We start from the raw sequence: 24,220 nt of genomic DNA, 5'->3' as shown, positions 1-24,220 counted from the left end.
CATTGTAAATAATGTGTATATTTTGTATATATTATATGGGCCCACTCTTTTCATATATATTTTTTAATATAAGTAGTACATAATATCTTTCCTGTATATATAAATATTGTTTATATTATATGGGCCCACTCTTTTCATATTTTTTTTTATATTGTGTGTATGTATGTGTGTGTGTTCATTTTAATAAAACATTTTGTATATATTACTTGGGCCCACTCTTTCGTATTGTGCTTTTTATATTCTGTGTATGTACAGTATGTGTTTGTACTAATTTTAATAGAACATTTTTTTGATAAGATAAAAAAAATCTGCTAAATCATATCAATCAAATGATATCCACACACACAAGACGTATTTGAAGAAACGTTTTTTATTAATTTTATTTAAACACAAACATTTAAATAATACACACACACAAATCTATGTAATATAAAATCAATCAATTGTGTCATAGATAACAAAATAAAAGTCTCGGTTTATTGCATGCTTAAAAATACACGTCGAGGACATATGACGTCACGGCTCATCCGAGAGAGCACGGGTTCGAATCCAGGCCGCGGAGGGTAGAGTTGTCTCACATGTAATTAAAACTCTTCAAAATGAAGAGAAATATACCCCGAGTATTGCAGCAGGGGAAATCTTTCGGCATTTTCACGTGTTCTGCGTCTTTTTCGCTTGCGGGCGGGGCTCAAAGATTGGACCCCTTCCTTTGCGCAGCGAGCGCTCTACCATTTGAGCTAATTCCCCTGGCCTTTCAAGAATGACGAGCATAGCTGCGAATGACCGGCTTGATGCAAAGAGGCCGTCCCTCCTCTGGGCTTGCACCTTTGCACTGGTCGCGATTGTGTTGTCGAATTAACAAAGAGATTTAGCTTTTGTGTTAAAGGACCTTCTCGGTCTTGTTACGCCAGTATGCATGTGCGGATTCTTGTATTATGCAGACCACCTTGCATCACTTGGGTCACGCAGACAACATCCTCCCTAACATCCCTCTACATGTTAGATACAGCCACATTTTTAGGTCAGTTAAGAGGCCAACTTGCGTTCGTTAGCCTTTAACACTGTCTCGAGGTCTTTGATTGCTTCCACGTTAGTTCATGTTCCTTCTTTTATTGATGCTGCAGTAGCTCTTTTTTCTCAGCCCAGCACAGGAAGGCTCGTTGGTCTAGGGGTATGATTCTCGCTTTGGGTGCGAGAGGTCCCGGGTTCAAATCCCGGACGAGCCCTTGGTCGGGATAAAACGTGAAGCTTTGTTGTCTCATTGCGTTCACTAACATTGAGGCAGTTTTTTATTCAATCGGGTAGAGAAAGATGGCTAAGGGAGGCCGGTTAGCTCAGATGGTTAGAGCGTGGTGCTAATAACGCCAAGGTTGCGGGTTCGATCCCCGTACTGGACAGCTGTTTTTATTGTCTGGGGGCTCATCTCTGCTCTGCTCTTCTCCTGTGACAAAGAGTAGGGTGATCTCACTGAAATCCCTGCTTGCTAAGCAGGAGCTTGTTGTGGCCGAAATAGCTCAGTTGGGAGAGCGTTAGACTGAAGATCTAAAGGTCCCTGGTTCGATCCCGGGTTTCGGCAAAATCTCCCACTCTTTTCCGTTTTTTGAGGCGGGCCAGTGACCAAAAATCACTGGGTTCCAACTTCTCTGTATAACTGCTTCCCCACTGCCACGGAGCTATCTGTTTCCCAGTTGGCCACCAAACAAGCAGTTTCGGTTCCATGGTGTAATGGTCAGCACTCTGGGCTTTGAATCCAGCGATCTGAGTTCGAATCTCGGTGGAACCTGTGTGCTTTCTTGCCGCAGGAAAAGATAAAAACAGCACTAGGTTGGCACTGGTGACAGTCTTTGTGGCCCTGTGAGCAACGGCTGCTCCAGGTAAGGTTTCATGGTGTAATGGTTAGCACTCTGAATCCAGTGATCCGAGTTCAAATCGCGGTGGGACCACTTTTTGCAACCAATTTGCGCAGGACCATGTCTGAAATACTTTTTGGCAGCTTTGAGTCCAAAAAAATTAACTAACGTAGAGACTGTGGCAGCATTGCATCGATGCCCAGTCGGTCTCTTTAGGGCACTGGTTCTCAAACCTGTCCTGGAGGCACCCCTGCCCTGCACAGTTTGATTGTCTGCCTTATTAGACACACCCAAATAAGGTCTTGCGGTCTCTATCAATGAGTTGATGATTTGAAACAGGTGTGATAGATGAGGGAAACATTCAAAATGTGTAGGGCAGGGGTGCCTCCAGGACAGGTTTGAAAACCACTGCTTTAGGGAACTGTGTGTAAAATGGCAATGTTTTGCAACCAATTTGCACAGGACCATGTCTGAAATACTTTTTGGCAGCTGTGAGCCCCAAAAAAAGCTAACGTGGGAGTGTCGCAGCATTGCGTCAGTGCTCAGTCGGTCTCTTTAGGGCAATGGTTTTCAAACCTTTCCTGGAGGCAACCCTGTCCTGAACATTTCGTATGTCTCCCTTATTAGACACACCCAAATCAGGTCTTGCAGTCTCTATTAATGAGCTGATGATTTGAAACTGGTGTGTTAGATGAGGGGAAATGCAAAATGTGCAGGGCAGGGATGCCTCCAGGACAGGATTGAAAACCACTGATTTAGGGATGTGTGAGTAAAAGGGCAGGAGCCAACTTGGAGAATGCGGGCATCGATCCCGCTACCTCTCGCATGCTAAGCGAGCGCTCTACCATTTGAGCTAATTCCCCTGGCCTTTCAAGAATGACGAGCATAGCTGCGAATGACCGGCTTGATGCAAAGAGGCCGTCCCTCCTCTGGGCTTGCACCTTTGCACTGGCCGCGATTGTGTTGTCGAATTAACAAAGAGATTTAGCTTTTGTGTTAAAGGACCTTCTCGGTCTTGTTACGCCAGTATGCATGTGCGGATTCTTGTATTATGCAGACCACCTTGCATCACTTGGGTCACGCAGACAACATCCTCCCTAACATCCCTCTACATGTTAGATACAGCCACATTTTTAGGTCAGTTAAGAGGCCAACTTGCGTTCGTTAGCCTTTAACACTGTCTCGAGGTCTTTGATTGCTTCCACGTTAGTTCATGTTCCTTCTTTTATTGATGCTGCAGTAGCTCTTTTTTCTCGGCCCAGCACAGGAAGGCTCGTTGGTCTAGGGGTATGATTGTCGCTTTGGGTGCGAGAGGTCCCGGGTTCAAATCCCGGATGAGCCCTTGGTCGGGATAAAATGTGAAGCTTTGTTGTCTCATTGCATTCACTAACATTGAGGCAGTTTTTTATTCAATCGTGTAGAGACAGATGGCTAAGGGAGGCCCGTTAGCTCAGATGGTTAGAGCGTGGTGCTAATAACGCCAAGGTCGCGGGTTCGATCCCCGTACTGGACAGCTGTTTTTATTGTCTGGGGGCTCATCTCTGCTCTGCTCTTCTCCTGTGACAAAGAGTAGGGTGATCTCACTGAAATCCCTGCTTGCTAAGCAGGAGCTTGTTGTGGCCGAAATAGCTCAGTTGGGAGAGCGTTAGACTGAAGATCTAAAGGTCCCTGGTTCAATCCCGGGTTTCGGCAAAATCTCCCACTCTTTTCCGTTTTTTGAGGCGGGCCAGTGACCAAAAATCACTGGGTTCCAACTTCTCTGTATAACTGCTTCCCCACTGCCACGGAGCTATCTGTTTCCCAGTTGGCCACCAAACAAGCAGTTTCGGTTCCATGGTGTAATGGTCAGCACTCTGGGCTTTGAATCCAGCGATCTGAGTTTGAATCTCGGTGGAACCTGTGTGTAACACTCGGTGTAACCCTGGGGTAAGATGACCACTTTTGAAGTATTATATATTTAATGTAATATTTTATAGCCTGGTGTGTGTAGTCATGGTTTAAGATGAAAGCATTGGAAATAAAAGGAAATTTCAGACTTCATACTGACATTACATAATGGTCAGCACTCTGGGCTTTGAATCCAGCGATCTGAGTTTGAATCTCGGTGGAACCTGTGTGCTTTCTTGCCGCAGGAAAAGATAAAAACAGCACTAGGTTGGCACTGGTGACAGTCTTTGTGGCCCTGTGAGCAACGGCTGCTCCAGGTAAGGTTTCATGGTGTAATGGTTAGCACTCTGAATCCAGTGATCCGAGTTCAAATCGCGGTGGGACCACTTTTTGCAACCAATTTGCGCAGGACCATGTCTGAAATACTTTTTGGCAGCTTTGAGTCCAAAAAAATTAACTAACGTAGAGACTGTGGCAGCATTGCATCGATGCCCAGTCGGTCTCTTTAGGGCACTGGTTCTCAAACCTGTCCTGGAGGCACCCCTGCCCTGCACAGTTTGATTGTCTGCCTTATTAGACACACCCAAATAAGGTCTTGCGGTCTCTATCAATGAGTTGATGATTTGAAACAGGTGTGATAGATGAGGGAAACATTCAAAATGTGTAGGGCAGGGGTGCCTCCAGGACAGGTTTGAAAACCACTGCTTTAGGGAACTGTGTGTAAAATGGCAATGTTTTGCAACCAATTTGCACAGGACCATGTCTGAAATACTTTTTGGCAGCTGTGAGCCCCAAAAAAAGCTAACGTGGGAGTGTCGCAGCATTGCGTCAGTGCTCAGTCGGTCTCTTAGGGCAATGGTTTTCAAACCTTTCCTGGAGGCAACCCTGTCCTGAACATTTCGTATGTCTCCCTTATTAGACACACCCAAATCAGGTCTTGCAGTCTCTATTAATGAGCTGATGATTTGAAACTGGTGTGTTAGATGAGGGGAAATGCAAAATGTGCAGGGCAGGGATGCCTCCAGGACAGGATTGAAAACCACTGATTTAGGGATGTGTGAGTAAAAGGGCAGGAGCCAACTTGGAGAATGCGGGCATCGATCCCGCTACCTCTCGCTTGCGCCTACTGCTTTCCACCGACTGAGCCGAAGTAAGCCCAAAGTAAGCCCACATGAACCAATCGCGTTTCGCCTGTGGCTTACTTTTGACAAATCACGTTTCGCCTGTGGCTTACTTTTGACAAATCGCGTTTCGCCTGTGGCTTACTTTTGACAAATCGCGTTTCGCCTGTGGCTTACTTTTGACAAATCGCGTTTCGCCTGTGGCTTACTTTTGACAAATCGCGTTTCGCCTGTGGCTTACTTTTGATCAATCGAGTTTCTCTTCCGGGGCTTACTTTCCTCCAATCGCGTTTCTCTCCCGTGGCTTCCTTTTGACCAATCGCCGGTCGTTGTCATTGTCATCTTTGTTAAAGGTAAGGCTATTACTTCATTCATTGAAAACTGGTCATTATTGGTTAATATACAGTGTGTATTTTTTGAAAACGAATCGTGTCAGTATAGCTAGCTAGCATACAGTTCATGCTTTCTTCAGTACCTGTGAACCTGTAACTTTTCACATGATAAATGATCAGATAAGTTAAAGTTATCGACTGTCAGCTAATTAAGCTATGCTACTGTCAACAATGATGTGTGTATTGTCTAAGAAGTCATGGTTTCTGGGTCCTATGAATGAAAATAACGATTAAACTATTTACATTTATATTTGGTTATAACACATAATAACACACACACATTTTGATTGTAAAAATCGTTACCAAATTGTTGTGGAGATATGGAAAAATGCATTTACCAAGAAATAAATTTATATTTTCTAAAATAATATAATAATGACTTTTTTATAAATAAAACATTGAGAGTCTTAACTAAAAACAAACAAAAAAGGCCAAATGTATCCATATGAGCAAAAGTATATGGGAATAGTGCTCATTTTAATTTGGGTAGACCAGAAAGTTAAAAACACTGAAAAATGGCTGAGATTTTAAGAGGTAAAAGCACCTGGTGTAACCCTGGGGTAAGATGACCACTTTTGAAGTATTATATATTTAATGTAATATTTTATAGCCTGGTGTGTGTAGTCATGGTTTAAGATGAAAGCATTGGAAATAAAAGGAAATTTCAGACTTCATACTGACATTACATATTTTATATGTCAGGGATTCCTGTCCTTTGTAGAAAACTCATCTTCAGGACAGTTTATGTCATGGCCAAGTTTATTACCACAGTAATATAGTTTATGCGTAGCTTGTTAAATTATTGTTACACACTTAACATACAGGTGTCTTTCAGATTGCAAAAGATAGTAGTCTTTTTCTGATTTTCATTTCAGAAAATGTATGCATATCCCTCTTTTCAACGCCAATCGGCAACATCAAGCCGACTCCTCATGGCGCCTTCGGCGGAGGCGAAGCGCCTTGAAAATTTGGAGTCTGGAAGGGCCAAACCTAAGGAGGAGGTGCTGTCAGAGGCCAGTACTTTTGTCAGCACGAACGGTGGAGACCCCAGTGACCAGTTTTTAGTACTGGCTCACTGCAAACTTCAGTTTGGGAAGTACCAGGGCCAGAGATTTAGATGGCTCCTGGAAAACTCTCTGGGGTATGCCGTGTATTTGGTGCTCAGCATTTCCACTGAGACAGCGCAGACAACACCCCTGTCACAAAATAAACAACTGTTCCTACAGTACACTTCTCAAATTAGAGAGATGGCAGAAGAAGTGGAAAAGTATCAGAGGAAGCAGGAAATGCAGGCAGAGGCCCGGGCAACTGGAGACCAGGGCTGCTTGATGGTGGAGTTTGGTGACTTCCAGGGCCGCTCCATGAAAGATGTTTATGAGGACCAGAGCAAGGAGGCTCAAGCCCTCATCAGGTACCTCATTAAGGCAGATGCCAGGCCCAAAACCAACATGGCCATTTTCAAGACATATGTCCTGAAAAGACGGGCTTCTGCTGTGGTCACCAGCGTACGTCAGCCTGCACCTCACGCTGCAACCTCCAGTGCTTCTGCAACCACTGCACCTCCACCTGCACCTATCCAAACTGGTGTACAGAAGACCGCAACTGTGAAAGCGCTGTTGGCGCGTGGCAAAAATTTGTCTCCTTCACAGCTGGCGAAAAAACTCACGTCACCAGTTAAACCCTGTGAGTAGGAGTGTGAATATAGAATTTTACCTACAGCATTTCTTCATATATTAATTTATCATTATGGCAAACTTGTCAACTTGCTGTTTCCAGATCCATTATTGCCGTCCACTTTACCTCCTCCAGCAGCAGAACCCCCAGCCAAACATTTGACCCCGATACAGCTTTTCGCTACTGGTAAGTAAGCACCATCTTACATATGTTTGTCTCTGTGTATTGTTCACAATGATAGTTTTAACATTTGTGCTCCAGGCAAGTCCGTTCCCACTGCTGAAGATGACGATGAGGAGCTGGTATTTGCTGCATCACAATGTGAAGCACAGCTAAATACAGGTGTGGCATATGACACAAATGCAAATATTACAAGAATGTTTTGTAAAAACACAATGAGAAGCGTTATTTCTTGGGGGAAAATAATCAACATTTTAAAATATTTTTTGTTTACAATACAGAATTATGTCATGTCATGCCTCAAGCGGGATGCTTTCTTGAGTGCACTTCTTCAAAACCGTAAGGATGTCCAAAGGTGTCAGTGTATTTATTTGCGTTTCCGCAAATGTTAGATAATCACTAGATAACTTTTTCACACCGCTTGCTCTTCTCACTCACTCTTCATCTCCACCTGAGCAGACAGGATGGTGGAGATTCATTGTTCTAATGATTAGAGGAACAGTTTTTCCTTACTCTATCTGTGTGTATGCTTCATGTCCGTGGGCTTCGTTGCTTTACACTTAATTCATCACACCACATTTTCCTTCCTCCATTCCATCTGATCCTCATTCTCAGTCAGCTGCACTGATTCCATTCTCCTTAAATTAATAAAGTGTATGCTGGGTTATGTGCTTCCTTAACACTAGTACCACTTTCTTCACTCTCGTTCCTAAAAATAACATAATAATTATGAATACTTGTCCAAAAATTGTGCTTTGCAGGCTGTTTGTGCGCTGCATTTATGGCATATTACTATCAAATGCAACAATCATCCTTATTGTTTTTTTTTACTATTCACTCAGAGGACTGTGCTGCTCCATCTCCATCAGTGGAAACTGCCAAGGCACCAGCTCCTTCACATCACCGGCCACCAGCTGAGCTTCCAAGTCACTGGAAAGATCAACTTCCACCTTTCCAGCATGAGTGGATCCGGAACACACTGTTTAAGGCCAACCCACGAACCGGCAAGCCAGAACTAGTGTCCCAGCTGAAACTTTGGTGGTATCCTCCTCAGCCCCGTTTAATAAACACTCAGCCCCCTGCCTCACCTGACGGCCCCTTTTCTTATGGATGCCGCTGAAGATGTGGTTATTTCCTCTCGTCTGTGTTCGCCCAGACTGTGGTAGGCACAGACTAACTGCGGCAGGAATTTACCATACCGTGCGTAAGGTCTTGGACATCGACGGGTGGTATGACCTTGCCACTGAGTATCTGGAGTGCAAACGCTGCAAAAAGAAATATCCTGCCTGGTCCGAGGACATCCTAGGACAGCTGGATATGGGCCACCGCAGTCAGTTTCCAGCTTTGCTGACATACAGGTAATTCATAATGACAATCATTCATTATTAGGTGCTTTTATGTGGGTTATTTTTTACCAGCTAAAGCATTTGCATGATTATACTGTTGTTTCCTTAGATACTCATGTGACAACCGGGTGCTGAGGATGATGAGGGAGAGGACACTGGGCAACAGTGTGACTCAGCTTTACAGGAAGCTGATGGAACAGCACAGTGAGGCATGGACACAGCGTGTCTTGCAGTACCTGACTGCCTGTGAACCATTCACAAGGTCCTCCCTTGTGCAGCCTCCTGTGTTTGCTGATCCTCCACTTTTACCTGCTTTGCCTAAACCTAAGTGGCTGTTAGCCGTGTATGCCAGGGATGTTCTGGGGCGACTGCACGAGGTCAAGGCCAAATTAACATCTGTCTTTGGCTGTGTTCTCAAGATGGATTCGACAAAAAAGGTATCAAAGCCCTGTTTATATCCAGAAATTTGCCAGATATGGATATGGCACGGATATGGCACAGATATGGCACATTTTTTTTACTCTTTTATTTTTCCCAATAGGTCACAAAGAAACTTGCCGGTGCTGCTTCAGGAACAGCTGCCTGGTGCACAAATGTCGGAAACGAACACGGCCAGGTCCTTGTCTCTGTGCTGACAGCTGCCGAGGGACATGGACTGGACTCCATGGCAGCTGGTCTGATGAAACGCTACCGAGAGGCAGGAGAGGCAGCCCCAAAAGTGATGTACGTGGACAGGGACTGCTGCAGTCAGTACGGCCAATCGCGGGTGAAGATCATGTTTTTGGAGTGGGATGAGCTTGTAGTGCGGCTCGACATCTGGCACTTCATGCGGCGATTTGCTGCAGGTGTCACGACAGAGGCTCATCCGCTCTATGGGATCTTCATGGCACGTCTGTCCACGTGCATTTTTCAGTGGGATCCAGAGGATGTGGCTGCTCTTCGCTCCGCAAAAGAGGGTGACCTGGCGGCAAAGAAGACTGGCCACATCTCAGAAAAGGCGGTCAGTGCTCGCATTACCCGGAGGGAGTTGGCACTGCACTGCCGGAGGAGGACCAGGGGGGTGGAGGAGACCACCAGATTGATTGGGTCACTGATTGATCAGTTTGACAGTGCGGATGGGAAGGACACCCTGGGAGTTCCTCTGCTGGACCACGAACGGATCCAGCAGATATGGAAGGAACAGCGCAAGCACGTCCAGTGTATCCAAGACCCAGAGGACTTTCCGCTGTACATGAAGACAGGGACACTGAAGAAAGGCGGCGTGGAGCTGTGCTGCTACAGGTGTGCTCGTGGCTCTACCTCCTTGGAGTCATTCCACCTCCACCTGAACCGTTTTATTCCAGGTATTACATGCATATGGATTATTCATTTTTCTGTAGAAAATATAAGCACTGTAACTGCTTCCATCACTTTAAAGTAATGCCGCATTAATAAATGTCACACTCTACATTATACTTTTTAATGTCATAAGCATTGACAAAGCTGTCTTTACTAACAAGTCACTAGTAACACATGACTAAGTGACAATCATTTTTAATATAGTTACAAAACTCTATTAAATGTAGTATACAAATTACTTCAGAGCACCTTATGTGTAGTACATATATTGTACATATGTGACATATAAAACCCTTTTTTATATATTTTTTGATATTATTTAACTTTTAGGAACCAGTGCCAGCGATGCGCATTTTCAGGCCTATCTCCTTGAGGGCTTGATGCGTTGGAATGATGACCGAATGGAAGACGCCATAAAACGGGCGTCCTCCATTCGGACATATGGCAGTGCCATGAGCGAGGCTGTGGACCGGCTTAGCCGAACAGTCTTTGGGAAGCCCTGGGATGAGCGCTATCGCCCTCCTGGAGCATATACAGGTAAGACATTTAATTATTTCTTTTGCAATATTCTATTAAGTTATTAGAGTATTAGAGCCTCCAATGTACTTGATCAATTATTAAGAACACTTTTTTTATTATTTTATTATTGTAGGTGAATTGCTGGGAATCGAGTACCTTTACAGCCAGACTGGCAAAACACTGACTCCAGTGCTCCAGAACCCAGAGGAGGAAGACCGGTTGGTGGAGGAGGTTGATGATCAGGACCTGCTAGATGAGGGGTTTGAGGAAGAGAGCATGGAGGACATCACAGTTCCAGTGCTGTATGAGGATGACCCCTGCCTCAGAAACACCCCCTCATCTTTGCCTCTGCCTCAGTCCCCAGCATCACTGGCTGAGCCGTCCACATCATCTGGAGGAGAGGGACAGCATCTCGCCCCTGCCTCTTCAGTGCTGTCACAGACATCTGACACTGGAAGCAGTATCTCCGGCGAGGCTCAGGTACGACACTCTAAGGGCTTTATTTCGTTTCAGTCTCGTTTTATTCCACATACACTACAAGCAAGTTTTTTTTTTTTTTTTTTTTTTTTTACTTTATTATTATTATTATAATGTTAAAAATAGCTTCTAGAGATTTTTGTTTAGGTTTCTTTGATGAATAGAAAGTTCAGTGTATATTGTAAGATTATAAATGTCTTTATCATCAATTTAATGCGTCCTTGCTAAATAAAAGTATTAATTTCTATAATTTAATAATAAATATATAATGATTTAAATGTTCTGACTCCACACTTTTGAAGGGTATAGTGTATAATATTAAAAAAGCTTTTTATTACAGATAAATTCTTATCTTGGATCCTTCTATTCATCAAAGAATCTTGAACAAAATGTACACAACTGTTTTAAATATTGATAATAATATCAATAAAAAAGGTTTCTAGAACAACAAATTTCTGAAGATCATGTGACACTGAAGACTGGAGGAATGATGCTGAAAATACAGCTGTGCATCACAGGAATAAATTACACTTTAAACTATATTCAAATAGAAAGCATTTTTATTTTAAATAGTAAAATTATTTCACAATATAATGGCTTTTGCTGTATTTTGAATAAAATAAATGCAGGCTTGTTGAGCAGAATTCTTTAAAAAATGTCAAAAATATTTCTGTTCAAAGGCTTTTGACTGGAAGTGTATATTAACACTAATCTGCATTTACTAGGGAGCAGTCATTGGACCTGATGGCATCGCTGGGTGGGACAAGGTCCAGGATCTGGCTGGTTTCCTGGTGGGTCTTCGTGAGGCTCCTTACCTCACCGACCTGCAGGTTACAGAGGCCATCCAGCTGTGGACCGCTCTCCCTGATGTTGATAAACAGCGGGTCAACTATCAGCCTCGACATCAGCCTCAGCTGACACATGGGCGCTTTAAGGCACCGAAGCGGTCCGGAGTCACACCGGGTGTGGAGAGTGTGAAACGGTGTCTAATTGGACATCCTGGGGGTCCAGCACAGTGGCCCAGCACCAGCCGCTTGGTTGAGGCCATTTGTATGAAGCTGTGTGCTTTACACAAGTCACCGACCAAGAAGGCTGGAGTTTCCACCCCCAGGTGGTCTAAAATCCTTTCGGATTACCACCACATCCGAGAGCTGGTGCTTAACAATCAAAGGCTGATGGATGAAACAATGATCCAACTGTTTGAGCTGAACCAGAGGACACTCATTCAGTGGTAAGCAAGGCACATTATTTGGTTCCAGTGAACTGAATACTTCTGTACACAAACACACACACACACACACACACACACACACACACACACACACACATATATATATATATATATATATATATATATATATATATATATATTTTACAAGTAATTTACTTTCAGGTTTCAACGGCAGCAGAAGAATCAGGAATTGAGTGTCCTCGTCCAGGGACTGACTCCATCTGACCCAATAGATGTGGCTGATGTGCAGCTTCCTCTGCCGAAGGAAAAATTGGATGACGTGCCATCAACATCAGGCCCAAAACATCAATTTATCCTTCCGCCAAATCGAGAAGGACAGGCTCCAATTCTGCGACCGGGTCGCCGGCCCGCTGCTGCCAAAAGGGAGTGCCCTATCGCACCCGTCCCCACAGCAGCAGGAGTTGTGCAGCCCATTTCAGCACCTGGGTCACTGTTAGCCACACTAGTGCTTAACCCAGACATGACTGTGTCAATAGTGATTCCATCTGCTGGTGCTTTGACATCCGGTCCAGGCCCAGCTCCGCCTGCTCCAGTGCCTGCTCCAGTGCCTGCTCCAGTGCCTGCTCCAGTGTCTGCTCCAGTGCCTGCTCCAGTGCCTGCTCCAGTGCCTGCTCAAGTGCCTGCTCCAGTGCCTGCTCCAGTGCCTGCTCAAGTGCCTGCTCAAGTGCCTGCTCCAGTGCCTGCTCCAGTGCCTGCTCCAGTGTCTGCTCCAGTGCCTGCTCCAGTGCCTGCTCAAGTGCCTGCTCCAGTGCCTGCTCCAGTGCCTGCTGCTCCTGTGTCCCGTTACACCCAGAGGAACAGGCGCCGGCGGGCCCTGGAGACGGAAAGCGGAGTCCATAAGAGGAAGTATGTGCGAGGGGTTACTTTTAACACATGCAGCAAATGTGGGCAGCCCAAAACTAAAGAGTTTGGTCATAGCCGATATGGGAATGCCACATTTTGCTCACGCTCCTCTAATGGAAAAACTTTAGATGATTGGTTGGCAGAACAGCGGCAGGCAAAATAAATGACAAACTCCACCTCCATTGTAAATAATGTGTATATTTTGTATATATTATATGGGCCCACTCTTTTCATATATATTTTTTAATATAAGTAGTACATAATATCTTTCCTGTATATATAAATATTGTTTATATTATATGGGCCCACTCTTTTCATATTTTTTTTTATATTGTGTGTATGTATGTGTGTGTGTTCATTTTAATAAAACATTTTGTATATATTACTTGGGCCCACTCTTTCGTATTGTGCTTTTTATATTCTGTGTATGTACAGTATGTGTTTGTACTAATTTTAATAGAACATTTTTTTGATAAGATAAAAAAAATCTGCTAAATCATATCAATCAAATGATATCCACACACACAAGACGTATTTGAAGAAACGTTTTTTATTAATTTTATTTAAACACAAACATTTAAATAATACACACACACAAATCTATGTAATATAAAATCAATCAATTGTGTCATAGATAACAAAATAAAAGTCTCGGTTTATTGCATGCTTAAAAATACACGTCGAGGACATATGACGTCACGGCTCATCCGAGAGAGCACGGGTTCGAATCCAGGCCGCGGAGGGTAGAGTTGTCTCACATGTAATTAAAACTCTTCAAAACGAAGAGAAATATACCCCGAGTATTGCAGCAGGGGAAATCTTTCGGCATTTTCACGTGTTCTGCGTCTTTTTCGCTTGCGGGCGGGGCTCAAAGATTGGACCCCTTCCTTTGCGCAGCGAGTGCTCTACCATTTGAGCTAATTCCCCTGGCCTTTCAAGAATGACGAGCATAGCTGCGAATGACCGGCTTGATGCAAAGAGGCCGTCCCTCCTCTGGGCTTGCACCTTTGCACTGGTCGCGATTGTGTTGTCGAATTAACAAAGAGATTTAGCTTTTGTGTTAAAGGACCTTCTCGGTCTTGTTACGCCAGTATGCATGTGCGGATTCTTGTATTATGCAGACCACCTTGCATCACTTGGGTCACGCAGACAACATCCTCCCTAACATCCCTCTACATGTTAGATACAGCCACATTTTTAGGTCAGTTAAGAGGCCAACTTGCGTTCGTTAGCCTTTAACACTGTCTCGAGGTCTTTGATTGCTTCCACGTTAGTTCATGTTCCTTCTTTTATTGATGCTGCAGTAGCTCTTTTTTCTCAGCCCAGCACAGGAAGGCTCGTTGGTCTAGGGGTATGATTCTCGCTTTGGGTGCGAGAGGTCCCGGGTTCAAATCCCGGACGAGCCCTTGGTCGGGATAAAACGTGAAGCTTTGTTGTCTCATTGCGTTCACTAACATTGAGGCAGTTTTTTATTCAATCGGGTAGAGAAAGATGGCTAAGGGAGGCCGGTTAGCTCAGATGGTTAGAGCGTGGTGCTAATAACGCCAAGGTCGCGGGTTCGATCCCCGTACTGGACAGCTGTTTTTATTGTCTGGGGGCTCATCTCTGCTCTGCTCTTCTCCTGTGACAAAGAGTAGGGTGATCTCACTGAAATCCCTGCTTGCTAAGCAGGAGCTTGTTGTGGCCGAAATAGCTCAGTTGGGAGAGCGTTAGACTGAAGATCTAAAGGTCCCTGGTTCGATCCCGGGTTTCGGCAAAATCTCCCACTCTTTTCCGTTTTTTGAGGCGGGCCAGTGACCAAAAATCACTGGGTTCCAACTTCTCTGTATAACTGCTTCCCCACTGCCACGGAGCTATCTGTTTCCCAGTTGGCCACCAAACAAGCAGTTTCGGTTCCATGGTGTAATGGTCAGCACTCTGGGCTTTGAATCCAGCGATCTGAGTTCGAATCTCGGTGGAACCTGTGTGCTTTCTTGCCGCAGGAAAAGATAAAAACAGCACTAGGTTGGCACTGGTGACAGTCTTTGTGGCCCTGTGAGCAACGGCTGCTCCAGGTAAGGTTTCATGGTGTAATGGTTAGCACTCTGAATCCAGTGATCCGAGTTCAAATCGCGGTGGGACCACTTTTTGCAACCAATTTGCGCAGGACCATGTCTGAAATACTTTTTGGCAGCTTTGAGTCCAAAAAAATTAACTAACGTAGAGACTGTGGCAGCATTGCATCGATGCCCAGTCGGTCTCTTTAGGGCACTGGTTCTCAAACCTGTCCTGGAGGCACCCCTGCCCTGCACAGTTTGATTGTCTGCCTTATTAGACACACCCAAATAAGGTCTTGCGGTCTCTATCAATGAGTTGATGATTTGAAACAGGTGTGATAGATGAGGGAAACATTCAAAATGTGTAGGGCAGGGGTGCCTCCAGGACAGGTTTGAAAACCACTGCTTTAGGGAACTGTGTGTAAAATGGCAATGTTTTGCAACCAATTTGCACAGGACCATGTCTGAAATACTTTTTGGCAGCTGTGAGCCCCAAAAAAAGCTAACGTGGGAGTGTCGCAGCATTGCGTCAGTGCTCAGTCGGTCTCTTTAGGGCAATGGTTTTCAAACCTTTCCTGGAGGCAACCCTGTCCTGAACATTTCGTATGTCTCCCTTATTAGACACACCCAAATCAGGTCTTGCAGTCTCTATTAATGAGCTGATGATTTGAAACTGGTGTGTTAGATGAGGGGAAATGCAAAATGTGCAGGGCAGGGATGCCTCCAGGACAGGATTGAAAACCACTGATTTAGGGATGTGTGAGTAAAAGGGCAGGAGCCAACTTGGAGAATGCGGGCATCGATCCCGCTACCTCTCGCATGCTAAGCGAGCGCTCTACCATTTGAGCTAATTCCCCTGGCCTTTCAAGAATGACGAGCATAGCTGCGAATGACCGGCTTGATGCAAAGAGGCCGTCCCTCCTCTGGGCTTGCACCTTTGCACTGGCCGCGATTGTGTTGTCGAATTAACAAAGAGATTTAGCTTTTGTGTTAAAGGACCTTCTCGGTCTTGTTACGCCAGTATGCATGTGCGGATTCTTGTATTATGCAGACCACCTTGCATCACTTGGGTCACGCAGACAACATCCTCCCTAACATCCCTCTACATGTTAGATACAGCCACATTTTTAGGTCAGTTAAGAGGCCAACTTGCGTTCGTTAGCCTTTAACACTGTCTCGAGGTCTTTGATTGCTTCCACGTTAGTTCATGTTCCTTCTTTTATTGATGCTGCAGTAGCTCTTTTTTCTCGGCCCAGCACAGGAAGGCTCGTTGGTCTAGGGGTATGATTGTCGCTTTGGGTGCGAGAGGTCCCGGGTTCAAATCCCGGATGAGCCCTTGGTCGGGATAAAATGTGAAGCTTTGTTGTCTCATTGCATTCACTAACATTGAGGCAGTTTTTTATTCAATCGTGTAGAGACAGATGGCTAAGGGAGGCCCGTTAGCTCAAATGGTTAGAGCGTGGTGCTAATAACGCCAAGGTCGCGGGTTCGATCCCCGTACTGGACAGCTGTTTTTATTGTCTGGGGGCTCATCTCTGCTCTGCTCTTCTCCTGTGACAAAGAGTAGGGTGATCTCACTGAAATCCCTGCTTGCTAAGCAGGAGCTTGTTGTGGCCGAAATAGCTCAGTTGGGAGAGCGTTAGACTGAAGATCTAACTGTCCCTGGTTCAATCCCGGGTTTCGGCAAAATCTCCCACTCTTTTCCGTTTTTTGAGGCGGGCCAGTGACCAAAAATCACTGGGTTCCAACTTCTCTGTATAACTGCTTCCCCACTGCCACGGAGCTATCTGTTTCCCAGTTGGCCACCAAACAAGCAGTTTCGGTTCCATGGTGTAATGGTCAGCACTCTGGGCTTTGAATCCAGCGATCTGAGTTTGAATCTCGGTGGAACCTGTGTGTAACACTCGGTGTAACCCTGGGGTAAGATGACCACTTTTGAAGTATTATATATTTAATGTAATATTTTATAGCCTGGTGTGTGTAGTCATGGTTTAAGATGAAAGCATTGGAAATAAAAGGAAATTTCAGACTTCATACTGACATTACATAATGGTCAGCACTCTGGGCTTTGAATCCAGCGATCTGAGTTTGAATCTCGGTGGAACCTGTGTGCTTTCTTGCCGCAGGAAAAGATAAAAACAGCACTAGGTTGGCACTGGTGACAGTCTTTGTGGCCCTGTGAGCAACGGCTGCTCCAGGTAAGGTTTCATGGTGTAATGGTTAGCACTCTGAATCCAGTGATCCGAGTTCAAATCGCGGTGGGACCACTTTTTGCAACCAATTTGCGCAGGACCATGTCTGAAATACTTTTTGGCAGCTTTGAGTCCAAAAAAATTAACTAACGTAGAGACTGTGGCAGCATTGCATCGATGCCCAGTCGGTCTCTTTAGGGCACTGGTTCTCAAACCTGTCCTGGAGGCACCCCTGCCCTGCACAGTTTGATTGTCTGCCTTATTAGACACACCCAAATAAGGTCTTGCGGTCTCTATCAATGAGTTGATGATTTGAAACAGGTGTGATAGATGAGGGAAACATTCAAAATGTGTAGGGCAGGGGTGCCTCCAGGACAGGTTTGAAAACCACTGCTTTAGGGAACTGTGTGTAAAATGGCAATGTTTTGCAACCAATTTGCACAGGACCATGTCTGAAATACTTTTTGGCAGCTGTGAGCCCCAAAAAAAGCTAACGTGGGAGTGTCGCAGCATTGCGTCAGTGCTCAGTCGGTCTCTTAGGGCAATGGTTTTCAAACCTTTCCTGGAGGCAACCCTGTCCTGAACATTTCGTATGTCTCCCTTATTAGACACACCCAAATCAGGTCTTGCAGTCTCTATTAATGAGCTGATGATTTGAAACTGGTGTGTTAGATGAGGGGAAATGCAAAATGTGCAGGGCAGGGATGCCTCCAGGACAGGATTGAAAACCACTGATTTAGGGATGTGTGAGTAAAAGGGCAGGAGCCAACTTGGAGAATGCGGGCATCGATCCCGCTACCTCTCGCTTGCGCCTACTGCTTTCCACCGACTGAGCCGAAGTAAGCCCAAAGTAAGCCCACATGAACCAATCGCGTTTCGCCTGTGGCTTACTTTTGACAAATCACGTTTCGCCTGTGGCTTACTTTTGACAAATCGCGTTTCGCCTGTGGCTTACTTTTGACAAATCGCGTTTCGCCTGTGGCTTACTTTTGACAAATCGCGTTTCGCCTGTATGCATGTGCGGATTCTTGTATTATGCAGACCACCTTGCATCACTTGGGTCACGCAGACAACATCCTCCCTAACATCCCTCTACATGTTAGATACAGCCACATTTTTAGGTCAGTTAAGAGGCCAACTTGCGTTCGTTAGCCTTTAACACTGTCTCGAGGTCTTTGATTGCTTCCACGTTAGTTCATGTTCCTTCTTTTATTGATGCTGCAGTAGCTCTTTTTTCTCAGCCCAGCACAGGAAGGCTCGTTGGTCTAGGGGTATGATTCTCGCTTTGGGTGCGAGAGGTCCCGGGTTCAAATCCCGGACGAGCCCTTGGTCGGGATAAAACGTGAAGCTTTGTTGTCTCATTGCGTTCACTAACATTGAGGCAGTTTTTTATTCAATCGGGTAGAGAAAGATGGCTAAGGGAGGCCGGTTAGCTCAGATGGTTAGAGCGTGGTGCTAATAACGCCAAGGTCGCGGGTTCGATCCCCGTACTGGACAGCTGTTTTTATTGTCTGGGGGCTCATCTCTGCTCTGCTCTTCTCCTGTGACAAAGAGTAGGGTGATCTCACTGAAATCCCTGCTTGCTAAGCAGGAGCTTGTTGTGGCCGAAATAGCTCAGTTGGGAGAGCGTTAGACTGAAGATCTAAAGGTCCCTGGTTCGATCCCGGGTTTCGGCAAAATCTCCCACTCTTTTCCGTTTTTTGAGGCGGGCCAGTGACCAAAAATCACTGGGTTCCAACTTCTCTGTATAACTGCTTCCCCACTGCCACGGAGCTATCTGTTTCCCAGTTGGCCACCAAACAAGCAGTTTCGGTTCCATGGTGTAATGGTCAGCACTCTGGGCTTTGAATCCAGCGATCTGAGTTCGAATCTCGGTGGAACCTGTGTGCTTTCTTGCCGCAGGAAAAGATAAAAACAGCACTAGGTTGGCACTGGTGACAGTCTTTGTGGCCCTGTGAGCAACGGCTGCTCCAGGTAAGGTTTCATGGTGTAATGGTTAGCACTCTGAATCCAGTGATCCGAGTTCAAATCGCGGTGGGACCACTTTTTGCAACCAATTTGCGCAGGACCATGTCTGAAATACTTTTTGGCAGCTTTGAGTCCAAAAAAATTAACTAACGTAGAGACTGTGGCAGCATTGCATCGATGCCCAGTCGGTCTCTTTAGGGCACTGGTTCTCAAACCTGTCCTGGAGGCACCCCTGCCCTGCACAGTTTGATTGTCTGCCTTATTAGACACACCCAAATAAGGTCTTGCGGTCTCTATCAATGAGTTGATGATTTGAAACAGGTGTGATAGATGAGGGAAACATTCAAAATGTGTAGGGCAGGGGTGCCTCCAGGACAGGTTTGAAAACCACTGCTTTAGGGAACTGTGTGTAAAATGGCAATGTTTTGCAACCAATTTGCACAGGACCATGTCTGAAATACTTTTTGGCAGCTGTGAGCCCCAAAAAAAGCTAACGTGGGAGTGTCGCAGCATTGCGTCAGTGCTCAGTCGGTCTCTTTAGGGCAATGGTTTTCAAACCTTTCCTGGAGGCAACCCTGTCCTGAACATTTCGTATGTCTCCCTTATTAGACACACCCAAATCAGGTCTTGCAGTCTCTATTAATGAGCTGATGATTTGAAACTGGTGTGTTAGATGAGGGGAAATGCAAAATGTGCAGGGCAGGGATGCCTCCAGGACAGGATTGAAAACCACTGATTTAGGGATGTGTGAGTAAAAGGGCAGGAGCCAACTTGGAGAATGCGGGCATCGATCCCGCTACCTCTCGCATGCTAAGCGAGCGCTCTACCATTTGAGCTAATTCCCCTGGCCTTTCAAGAATGACGAGCATAGCTGCGAATGACCGGCTTGATGCAAAGAGGCCGTCCCTCCTCTGGGCTTGCACCTTTGCACTGGCCGCGATTGTGTTGTCGAATTAACAAAGAGATTTAGCTGCTCGGTCTTGTTACGCCAGTATGCATGTGCGGATTCTTGTATTATGCAGACCACCTTGCATCACTTGGGTCACGCAGACAACATCCTCCCTAACATCCCTCTACATGTTAGATACAGCCACATTTTTAGGTCAGTTAAGAGGCCAACTTGCGTTCGTTAGCCTTTAACACTGTCTCGAGGTCTTTGATTGCTTCCACGTTAGTTCATGTTCCTTCTTTTATTGATGCTGCAGTAGCTCTTTTTTCTCGGCCCAGCACAGGAAGGCTCGTTGGTCTAGGGGTATGATTGTCGCTTTGGGTGCGAGAGGTCCCGGGTTCAAATCCCGGATGAGCCCTTGGTCGGGATAAAATGTGAAGCTTTGTTGTCTCATTGCATTCACTAACATTGAGGCAGTTTTTTATTCAATCGTGTAGAGACAGATGGCTAAGGGAGGCCCGTTAGCTCAGATGGTTAGAGCGTGGTGCTAATAACGCCAAGGTCGCGGGTTCGATCCCCGTACTGGCCAGCTGTTTTTATTGTCTGGGGGCTCATCTCTGCTCTGCTCTTCTCCTGTGACAAAGAGTAGGGTGATCTCACTGAAATCCCTGCTTGCTAAGCAGGAGCTTGTTGTGGCCGAAATAGCTCAGTTGGGAGACCGTTAGACTGAAGATCTAAAGGTCCCTGGTTCAATCCCGGGTTTCGGCAAAATCTCCCACTCTTTTCCGTTTTTTGAGGCGGGCCAGTGACCAAAAATCACTGGGTTCCAACTTCTCTGTATAACTGCTTCCCCACTGCCACGGAGCTATCTGTTTCCCAGTTGGCCACCAAACAAGCAGTTTCGGTTCCATGGTGTAATGGTCAGCACTCTGGGCTTTGAATCCAGCGATCTGAGTTTGAATCTCGGTGGAACCTGTGTGTAACACTCGGTGTAACCCTGGGGTAAGATGACCACTTTTGAAGTATTATATATTTAATGTAATATTTTATAGCCTGGTGTGTGTAGTCATGGTTTAAGATGAAAGCATTGGAAATAAAAGGAAATTTCAGACTTCATACTGACATTACATAATGGTCAGCACTCTGGGCTTTGAATCCAGCGATCTGAGTTTGAATCTCGGTGGAACCTGTGTGCTTTCTTGCCGCAGGAAAAGATAAAAACAGCACTAGGTTGGCACTGGTGACAGTCTTTGTGGCCCTGTGAGCAACGGCTGCTCCAGGTAAGGTTTCATGGTGTAATGGTTAGCACTCTGAATCCAGTGATCCGAGTTCAAATCGCGGTGGGACCACTTTTTGCAACCAATTTGCGCAGGACCATGTCTGAAATACTTTTTGGCAGCTTTGAGTCCAAAAAAATTAACTAACGTAGAGACTGTGGCAGCATTGCATCGATGCCCAGTCGGTCTCTTTAGGGCACTGGTTCTCAAACCTGTCCTGGAGGCACCCCTGCCCTGCACAGTTTGATTGTCTGCCTTATTAGACACACCCAAATAAGGTCTTGCGGTCTCTATCAATGAGTTGATGATTTGAAACAGGTGTGATAGATGAGGGAAACATTCAAAATGTGTAGGGCAGGGGTGCCTCCAGGACAGGTTTGAAAACCACTGCTTTAGGGAACTGTGTGTAAAATGGCAATGTTTTGCAACCAATTTGCACAGGACCATGTCTGAAATACTTTTTGGCAGCTGTGAGCCCCAAAAAAAGCTAACGTGGGAGTGTCGCAGCATTGCGTCAGTGCTCAGTCGGTCTCTTAGGGCAATGGTTTTCAAACCTTTCCTGGAGGCAACCCTGTCCTGAACATTTCGTATGTCTCCCTTATTAGACACACCCAAATCAGGTCTTGCAGTCTCTATTAATGAGCTGATGATTTGAAACTGGTGTGTTAGATGAGGGGAAATGCAAAATGTGCAGGGCAGGGATGCCTCCAGGACAGGATTGAAAACCACTGATTTAGGGATGTGTGAGTAAAAGGGCAGGAGCCAACTTGGAGAATGCGGGCATCGATCCCGCTACCTCTCGCTTGCGCCTACTGCTTTCCACCGACTGAGCCGAAGTAAGCCCAAAGTAAGCCCACATGAACCAATCGCGTTTCGCCTGTGGCTTACTTTTGACAAATCACGTTTCGCCTGTGGCTTACTTTTGACAAATCGCGTTTCGCCTGTGGCTTACTTTTGACAAATCGCGTTTCGCCTGTGGCTTACTTTTGACAAATCGCGTTTCGCCTGTGGCTTACTTTTGACAAATCGCGTTTCGCCTGTGGCTTACTTTTGATCAATCGAGTTTCTCTTCCGGGGCTTACTTTCCTCCAATCGCGTTTCTCTCCCGTGGCTTCCTTTTGACCAATCGCCGGTCGTTGTCATTGTCATCTTTGTTAAAGGTAAGGCTATTACTTCATTCATTGAAAACTGGTCATTATTGGTTAATATACAGTGTGTATTTTTTGAAAACGAATCGTGTCAGTATAGCTAGCTAGCATACAGTTCATGCTTTCTTCAGTACCTGTGAACCTGTAACTTTTCACATGATAAATGATCAGATAAGTTAAAGTTATCGACTGTCAGCTAATTAAGCTATGCTACTGTCAACAATGATGTGTGTATTGTCTAAGAAGTCATGGTTTCTGGGTCCTATGAATGAAAATAACGATTAAACTATTTACATTTATATTTGGTTATAACACATAATAACACACACACATTTTGATTGTAAAAATCGTTACCAAATTGTTGTGGAGATATGGAAAAATGCATTTACCAAGAAATAAATTTATATTTTCTAAAATAATATAATAATGACTTTTTTATAAATAAAACATTGAGAGTCTTAACTAAAAACAAACAAAAAAGGCCAAATGTATCCATATGAGCAAAAGTATATGGGAATAGTGCTCATTTTAATTTGGGTAGACCAGAAAGTTAAAAACACTGAAAAATGGCTGAGATTTTAAGAGGTAAAAGCACCTGGTGTAACCCTGGGGTAAGATGACCACTTTTGAAGTATTATATATTTAATGTAATATTTTATAGCCTGGTGTGTGTAGTCATGGTTTAAGATGAAAGCATTGGAAATAAAAGGAAATTTCAGACTTCATACTGACATTACATATTTTATATGTCAGGGATTCCTGTCCTTTGTAGAAAACTCATCTTCAGGACAGTTTATGTCATGGCCAAGTTTATTACCACAGTAATATAGTTTATGCGTAGCTTGTTAAATTATTGTTACACACTTAACATACAGGTGTCTTTCAGATTGCAAAAGATAGTAGTCTTTTTCTGATTTTCATTTCAGAAAATGTATGCATATCCCTCTTTTCAACGCCAATCGGCAACATCAAGCCGACTCCTCATGGCGCCTTCGGCGGAGGCGAAGCGCCTTGAAAATTTGGAGTCTGGAAGGGCCAAACCTAAGGAGGAGGTGCTGTCAGAGGCCAGTACTTTTGTCAGCACGAACGGTGGAGACCCCAGTGACCAGTTTTTAGTACTGGCTCACTGCAAACTTCAGTTTGGGAAGTACCAGGGCCAGAGATTTAGATGGCTCCTGGAAAACTCTCTGGGGTATGCCGTGTATTTGGTGCTCAGCATTTCCACTGAGACAGCGCAGACAACACCCCTGTCACAAAATAAACAACTGTTCCTACAGTACACTTCTCAAATTAGAGAGATGGCAGAAGAAGTGGAAAAGTATCAGAGGAAGCAGGAAATGCAGGCAGAGGCCCGGGCAACTGGAGACCAGGGCTGCTTGATGGTGGAGTTTGGTGACTTCCAGGGCCGCTCCATGAAAGATGTTTATGAGGACCAGAGCAAGGAGGCTCAAGCCCTCATCAGGTACCTCATTAAGGCAGATGCCAGGCCCAAAACCAACATGGCCATTTTCAAGACATATGTCCTGAAAAGACGGGCTTCTGCTGTGGTCACCAGCGTACGTCAGCCTGCACCTCACGCTGCAACCTCCAGTGCTTCTGCAACCACTGCACCTCCACCTGCACCTATCCAAACTGGTGTACAGAAGACCGCAACTGTGAAAGCGCTGTTGGCGCGTGGCAAAAATTTGTCTCCTTCACAGCTGGCGAAAAAACTCACGTCACCAGTTAAACCCTGTGAGTAGGAGTGTGAATATAGAATTTTACCTACAGCATTTCTTCATATATTAATTTATCATTATGGCAAACTTGTCAACTTGCTGTTTCCAGATCC

General features: G+C 45.1%; 27 non-coding genes across 27 annotated transcripts; 24 read left to right on the top strand and 3 right to left on the bottom strand.

The window, feature by feature from the left end:
* Nucleotides 1-1,154: 1,154 nt before the first annotated feature.
* On the top strand, nucleotides 1,155-1,226 carry trnap-ugg (transfer RNA proline (anticodon UGG)). Its single transcript has one exon. It is a non-coding gene; the product is annotated as a tRNA-Pro (tRNA).
* Nucleotides 1,227-1,323: 97 nt separating this feature from the next.
* Nucleotides 1,324-1,397, top strand: trnai-aau (transfer RNA isoleucine (anticodon AAU)). The gene has a single exon. It is a non-coding gene; the product is annotated as a tRNA-Ile (tRNA).
* Nucleotides 1,398-1,503: 106 nt separating this feature from the next.
* trnaf-gaa (transfer RNA phenylalanine (anticodon GAA)) lies at nucleotides 1,504-1,576 on the top strand. The gene has a single exon. It is a non-coding gene; the product is annotated as a tRNA-Phe (tRNA).
* A 135-nt stretch (nucleotides 1,577-1,711) lies between these two features.
* On the top strand, nucleotides 1,712-1,783 carry trnaq-uug (transfer RNA glutamine (anticodon UUG)). Its single transcript has one exon. It is a non-coding gene; the product is annotated as a tRNA-Gln (tRNA).
* Nucleotides 1,784-2,640: 857 nt separating this feature from the next.
* On the bottom strand, nucleotides 2,641-2,713 carry trnaa-agc (transfer RNA alanine (anticodon AGC)). Its single transcript has one exon. It is a non-coding gene; the product is annotated as a tRNA-Ala (tRNA).
* Nucleotides 2,714-3,120: 407 nt separating this feature from the next.
* On the top strand, nucleotides 3,121-3,192 carry trnap-ugg (transfer RNA proline (anticodon UGG)). The gene has a single exon. It is a non-coding gene; the product is annotated as a tRNA-Pro (tRNA).
* A 97-nt stretch (nucleotides 3,193-3,289) lies between these two features.
* trnai-aau (transfer RNA isoleucine (anticodon AAU)) lies at nucleotides 3,290-3,363 on the top strand. The gene has a single exon. It is a non-coding gene; the product is annotated as a tRNA-Ile (tRNA).
* Nucleotides 3,364-3,469: 106 nt separating this feature from the next.
* On the top strand, nucleotides 3,470-3,542 carry trnaf-gaa (transfer RNA phenylalanine (anticodon GAA)). Its single transcript has one exon. It is a non-coding gene; the product is annotated as a tRNA-Phe (tRNA).
* Nucleotides 3,543-3,677: 135 nt separating this feature from the next.
* trnaq-uug (transfer RNA glutamine (anticodon UUG)) lies at nucleotides 3,678-3,749 on the top strand. The gene has a single exon. It is a non-coding gene; the product is annotated as a tRNA-Gln (tRNA).
* A 10,464-nt stretch (nucleotides 3,750-14,213) lies between these two features.
* Nucleotides 14,214-14,285, top strand: trnap-ugg (transfer RNA proline (anticodon UGG)). The gene has a single exon. It is a non-coding gene; the product is annotated as a tRNA-Pro (tRNA).
* Nucleotides 14,286-14,382: 97 nt separating this feature from the next.
* Nucleotides 14,383-14,456, top strand: trnai-aau (transfer RNA isoleucine (anticodon AAU)). The gene has a single exon. It is a non-coding gene; the product is annotated as a tRNA-Ile (tRNA).
* A 106-nt stretch (nucleotides 14,457-14,562) lies between these two features.
* trnaf-gaa (transfer RNA phenylalanine (anticodon GAA)) lies at nucleotides 14,563-14,635 on the top strand. Its single transcript has one exon. It is a non-coding gene; the product is annotated as a tRNA-Phe (tRNA).
* Nucleotides 14,636-14,770: 135 nt separating this feature from the next.
* Nucleotides 14,771-14,842, top strand: trnaq-uug (transfer RNA glutamine (anticodon UUG)). Its single transcript has one exon. It is a non-coding gene; the product is annotated as a tRNA-Gln (tRNA).
* Nucleotides 14,843-15,699: 857 nt separating this feature from the next.
* trnaa-agc (transfer RNA alanine (anticodon AGC)) lies at nucleotides 15,700-15,772 on the bottom strand. The gene has a single exon. It is a non-coding gene; the product is annotated as a tRNA-Ala (tRNA).
* A 407-nt stretch (nucleotides 15,773-16,179) lies between these two features.
* trnap-ugg (transfer RNA proline (anticodon UGG)) lies at nucleotides 16,180-16,251 on the top strand. Its single transcript has one exon. It is a non-coding gene; the product is annotated as a tRNA-Pro (tRNA).
* Nucleotides 16,252-16,348: 97 nt separating this feature from the next.
* On the top strand, nucleotides 16,349-16,422 carry trnai-aau (transfer RNA isoleucine (anticodon AAU)). Its single transcript has one exon. It is a non-coding gene; the product is annotated as a tRNA-Ile (tRNA).
* A 106-nt stretch (nucleotides 16,423-16,528) lies between these two features.
* trnaf-gaa (transfer RNA phenylalanine (anticodon GAA)) lies at nucleotides 16,529-16,601 on the top strand. Its single transcript has one exon. It is a non-coding gene; the product is annotated as a tRNA-Phe (tRNA).
* Nucleotides 16,602-16,736: 135 nt separating this feature from the next.
* On the top strand, nucleotides 16,737-16,808 carry trnaq-uug (transfer RNA glutamine (anticodon UUG)). The gene has a single exon. It is a non-coding gene; the product is annotated as a tRNA-Gln (tRNA).
* Nucleotides 16,809-18,361: 1,553 nt separating this feature from the next.
* trnap-ugg (transfer RNA proline (anticodon UGG)) lies at nucleotides 18,362-18,433 on the top strand. The gene has a single exon. It is a non-coding gene; the product is annotated as a tRNA-Pro (tRNA).
* Nucleotides 18,434-18,530: 97 nt separating this feature from the next.
* Nucleotides 18,531-18,604, top strand: trnai-aau (transfer RNA isoleucine (anticodon AAU)). The gene has a single exon. It is a non-coding gene; the product is annotated as a tRNA-Ile (tRNA).
* A 106-nt stretch (nucleotides 18,605-18,710) lies between these two features.
* trnaf-gaa (transfer RNA phenylalanine (anticodon GAA)) lies at nucleotides 18,711-18,783 on the top strand. Its single transcript has one exon. It is a non-coding gene; the product is annotated as a tRNA-Phe (tRNA).
* Nucleotides 18,784-18,918: 135 nt separating this feature from the next.
* trnaq-uug (transfer RNA glutamine (anticodon UUG)) lies at nucleotides 18,919-18,990 on the top strand. The gene has a single exon. It is a non-coding gene; the product is annotated as a tRNA-Gln (tRNA).
* Nucleotides 18,991-19,847: 857 nt separating this feature from the next.
* Nucleotides 19,848-19,920, bottom strand: trnaa-agc (transfer RNA alanine (anticodon AGC)). The gene has a single exon. It is a non-coding gene; the product is annotated as a tRNA-Ala (tRNA).
* Nucleotides 19,921-20,310: 390 nt separating this feature from the next.
* Nucleotides 20,311-20,382, top strand: trnap-ugg (transfer RNA proline (anticodon UGG)). Its single transcript has one exon. It is a non-coding gene; the product is annotated as a tRNA-Pro (tRNA).
* Nucleotides 20,383-20,479: 97 nt separating this feature from the next.
* Nucleotides 20,480-20,553, top strand: trnai-aau (transfer RNA isoleucine (anticodon AAU)). Its single transcript has one exon. It is a non-coding gene; the product is annotated as a tRNA-Ile (tRNA).
* A 106-nt stretch (nucleotides 20,554-20,659) lies between these two features.
* On the top strand, nucleotides 20,660-20,732 carry trnaf-gaa (transfer RNA phenylalanine (anticodon GAA)). Its single transcript has one exon. It is a non-coding gene; the product is annotated as a tRNA-Phe (tRNA).
* A 135-nt stretch (nucleotides 20,733-20,867) lies between these two features.
* trnaq-uug (transfer RNA glutamine (anticodon UUG)) lies at nucleotides 20,868-20,939 on the top strand. The gene has a single exon. It is a non-coding gene; the product is annotated as a tRNA-Gln (tRNA).
* Nucleotides 20,940-24,220: the final 3,281 nt, after the last annotated feature.

Source organism: Carassius gibelio, chromosome B19 (genome assembly GCF_023724105.1).
Source record: "Carassius gibelio isolate Cgi1373 ecotype wild population from Czech Republic chromosome B19, carGib1.2-hapl.c, whole genome shotgun sequence".
Taxonomy (NCBI): domain Eukaryota; kingdom Metazoa; phylum Chordata; class Actinopteri; order Cypriniformes; family Cyprinidae; genus Carassius; species Carassius gibelio.
The sequence above is the reverse complement of the archived record's forward strand: the minus strand, read 5'-3'. Positions and strand labels throughout refer to the sequence as shown.